The sequence below is a fragment of the Suncus etruscus genome, chromosome 9 (genome assembly GCF_024139225.1).
Source record: "Suncus etruscus isolate mSunEtr1 chromosome 9, mSunEtr1.pri.cur, whole genome shotgun sequence".
Classification (NCBI taxonomy): Eukaryota; Metazoa; Chordata; class Mammalia; order Eulipotyphla; family Soricidae; genus Suncus; species Suncus etruscus.
The window spans coordinates 5,007,153-5,011,537 of record NC_064856.1 but is presented as its reverse complement, the minus strand read 5'-3'; the positions used below and the strand labels follow the sequence as shown (position 1 = coordinate 5,011,537).

The window sequence follows — 4,385 nt, the reverse complement described above, 5'->3', positions numbered from 1 at the left end:
CTAATAAGAGGGCCCAAAATAGTGGACAGTAATGTATGTATCCAAGGAGAAGAGAAAAACCAACCCTGTTACCAACCTTGTTCTTGGTCAAAACGTTTCTGGAACTTCTTCATACCGTTACCAATACGTAGAACACTATCCCTAACTAATCCAGATTTGTCTTTAAATACACAGCATAGTTCTTTAAGGGCCACACAGACTCCCCCTTCCTTTATAAGGGCAAAATATAAAGTACGACGATTTTGAAGAACTACATCAGCAAGGGAACTAACAGTATCGTAGGGGTTGAGGAGAGAAGCTAAGCTAACAGTGTTCATAATATGGGTCTGTGAGGGCTAGAGCAGAGGCATTTATAATATTTAAAATAACTTGAGAGGAAGGGGTTTGGGCCAGAAGGCAGAGTTCGTAGCTCACAACTTGCCCAATAGTGAGTTAATGACGTTGAGGCTGAACTTTCCAGAGAAGAAGTTTAGAGTTATTGGTGTAGATAGGAGATTTAAACGTTGTGATGCTTTCATAAAACGGCGAAACTGGTGAATTGCAGATTCAACAGTGTTCATAGCTGGTGTTGGAGAGCGCTTGGGTAGAGGCATTGACTATTTGCAGGATGAGGATAAAGGTGGAAAACGGACCAACAGGTTTGATGGTTAATGTAGGCTTTAACAAAGCTAAAACATAATAATTATGATAAGCAAGAAACATTTCAGTAACAATATGGGGAGAAAATTTAGTGGAGCAAACAAAATAAGTGGAGTTGGGGGCTTCAATGAAGATGGAAGAGTTGTTAACAATAATGGTTTGATTGCAAATGTCTGAATGTTGAACAGGGGGGCACATATATCGTTTGAGTAAGCAAAGTTCCACGACCGTGACTTGTTTGCAATGGAGGTTGTTGGTGGCAATGGTGGGCATCAAGGCAGCTAGGCAGAGTGCTCAATTTAGCATTGTCAAAGGTGGAGTCCGTCAGAAACAGGTTTGCAGGAAAGGCGGCTGGCAGGAGGGGTGACAGGCTTTTTTGAAGTGGATGAAGACAGGACTGTGGAAGGCTGCGGAAATTTTTTGTTAGACTTCAGCATTCAAAAAATTTTTATAATTAACAATTGCCAATTTATCAAAAACTTTTAAACTGAACATAAATGATTTTTGTTAAACTTTTTAGTTATTATTTTAAAGCTAGATGCTATTTTTTAGCTATAAATACATATTCTATAGGCCTGAATTTACACATAACAGGAAAGCCGGGTGACGGCAAAGTCCAGAAATTCTCCAGGGAAAAGTTATCCCCGATGGCCATTGAGAAATCTGGGGTTTGCCATCTCCCACACCTTCCGCCATGTTTTTAGAAGGACAAAGCTAGCTTAATACATAATTTTTAACACATGATTTTTAGTTGTAAGATGCCAGTCTGTGAACTGACCAGACTGAACTAGGTTGAAAAAATTAATTGAAATTTGAAAAATGGATAAGGCTTTAAAAATTGTATTATTATAAAATGTAGAGATAACAAATAAACAGACAAAACAAAACAACACTAAACACAACATTTTACACTTGTGGCCACTTTCATTCATCACAACAGACACATAAACAGACAAAAGGATTGATTTAAGACTTATTTATAAAAAATTGACAAGCGCTTTTAAATATTTAGCTAGCATGTTTGTGAGAAGAAAAAAAAATTTTTGTAGAAAAACTTTTTTAGTTTTGAGAAGTACTTAATGTAGATGGAGTGGAACTTTGCTGAAAATAAATTTTAAGGTTTAGATTTAACACAAAACATTTTTAAAACAATTTTAATTTGAAGTTTAAAACATTAAGTAAAATGGTTAATAAGCAGTAAAAATTTTTTAAGTAAAATGGTTAATGAGCACTGTAGAAGGAGTCTTCACTTTGAAGTATGAAATCATTTGCTGTAAATGAATAGGTTTTCTTTAAATTGGTTTTGCAGTAGAACAGTAAGACAGCTGCAATAAAGTGTTAAAATTTTTATGATTAAACACAATAGCATGAACTATGATTATTAAAGGTATAAAAACTGATTTTAAAAATACAAACAACTGTTTTTACTATGAAGACTTTAAGTGAATAATTTGTAAAAAATATTATATACTAAATTAACTAAATGCTTAGATTATTACAAAATATAGTTAAAGACATCTGATACATTTACACACTTAGAACTTAAGACTAAAATTATATTTAATACTAGTTAATTTGCTTATAAAGTTTAGTTACTTTTATATATTCTTATAAAATTATATATAATATATTTTTTGATTTATATTATTTTTTAACTGCGACACAAATATACAGATTTGTATAATGTGCTGATATTTTGAATGCACTTAAAATAATAGTTCTTTCAATGCAGAAATAAAGAACAACCATTGCTGTAGCACAAAGTTAAAACTAAGGGTACTATAAAGTACATATAGGTGTTTACTGTGCATTAAATTAACTATATTGTTTAAAAAGGCTAACCACATTATTTTTCACATAATTTTGTAAATACCTTAAAAATTAAAATAAAACTTTTAATAGAAATATAAGATTTAAATTTAACACTTTTGTGTTCGTTTGGATTTTAAAACACAAAGAAGTTTTTCTTTTACCAATATTTTGTTATCTGTAAAGTGACAGAATTATGACCTTGCTTTAAAATTTTCTGAGAGGCATGAAAAGAAAAAAAAAAAAAGTTTATTGCCCTTATGTTCCTGTTGCTTTTTAATGTTTTAATAATTACTTTACACTACTTAATGCACTAAACCTAATAACACATATTTGACGAAGTGTAGGGCTGACAAGGTGAAGCAGAGTTTTTCACTGATAACTTGGGGAGGGGCTAGCACAGTTAACAGCAGGAAGGTTAGAGGCAAATTATTTACAGTTAGCAGGGTGTAATGATATATAGGGAAAAAAAGCAATCTTTTAAGATTAATTACTAATTTATTGGAATTAGAGGGAATGGCAACTGAAGAGGGGAATTTGGGTTGCAAAAGCACTATGGGGATCATGGTTTTATTAATTGATTTGAGAATATGCAAGAGATGCTACTTTTCAGATTTCTTTTGAATAACAAAGATTGGGTATTTCAAGGTGAATTGGAAGGCTTAAGGTGGGAGTGGCAGGGCCTGAGCTGGCTGTTTTCCAAGGCTGGCAGGAAAGAGGCTGAAGGAGGCTGAGGATTGGTTTGAGCAAAGTAAAGGGTACATTAGGCTCAGAAGTTTTAACAGCAAAGTGTAGATATCGCAAGGTTTTATGGCTTAGCAGATGATACTTTGTAATTATCCTGCTTACTGTGCCCTTAGAATTTTTTGTAGGCACTGCAGCAGTTTCTGTTTTATGGCACTTAGCCTGACTTTTATTAGTTTGTTCCTTTGAATTCTCAAGAGGGGGGGCCTGGCCGTGGAATTCAGTGGGCAGAGGACAGACAACTATAGATTTAGGAGGGGGGGGGAACGCCTGAAAGGCAGAAACCTGTGAATTAAGAGAAGCAGCCTGTTTTTGAAGGCTTAAGATTTGTTTAAGATTTTTAATTTGGCCAAGTAGTTTCATTTCTATAGCTTTAAGAGGGGGAGCGGTGAGAGGAGGGAATCTGCCATGGTTAGGGACTGAGCGTTCTCCGCGGTGGAGGCTGCTGAGCAGGCGGGGGAAGACTTTCTCCATTAGGGAGAAAGACAGGAAAGGTAGCGCTGGTTTTTGAGCCAAGAGCATTATCAAGTTTGTTAGAGAGGTGAGAGACCATGGATGTAATTGTGGTGAGTTGGGAACTCAAGTCAGAAAAAGGGGGGGGGGAGGGAGAAAGCAGCAACAGTTTGTTGCCGGTGTGGGGGAGCTGCTGGAATGCTGGCTTTGGGGAGCGACTTCCAGGCACGGAGGGCAGCAAGAGCCATGTTGGCAAGCTGGGACCTGGAAAGTGTGTGCTGTACCTTTAAGGTATGAAAAGAGGCGAGGCCAGCTATAAGAGCTTAGAGATTAGGATTCCTGCCTATTTGCAGGGGCTTTGCAATGGAAAAAAAAGTTAACTTCCCAAGAGACAAAGAGTTCAGCTTTTAGATTCTAAGCAGGAGAGCGTGTAAGGGGCTTGGGGGCCATAGGAGGTTACGGCTTGAAATGGCTCTTTGAGGCTTTTCCAATTAAAGGCTTTGTATTGTTGCAATTGCTGGCTAAGGAGGGGAGGGTGGTGAAACAGGGACGGAGCTGAAACTAGGGAAGTGAAGGGCTGTTTAGGATTTTGCACAGAGGGTGCAGCGGCCTCTTCTGTAGGGGTCTGGGTGCATAGAGCAGAAGCATGGACAGAAGTAAGGGAGGGATATAAATGAGAAGCATTAGAGAGATCTTTAAGAGCATTAGTTACTTTGGAGACAAAGGTAGAAGAATCAGTG

At 36.8% G+C, this 4,385-nt stretch overlaps 1 non-coding gene across 1 annotated transcript; it reads right to left on the bottom strand.

Moving 5' to 3' along the window:
- Window positions 1–2,320: 2,320 nt before the first annotated feature.
- LOC126019286 (small nucleolar RNA SNORA22) lies at window positions 2,321–2,450 on the bottom strand. Its single transcript, XR_007499017.1, has one exon. It is a non-coding gene; the product is annotated as a small nucleolar RNA SNORA22 (small nucleolar RNA).
- Between the last annotated feature and the right edge of the window lie 1,935 nt (window positions 2,451–4,385).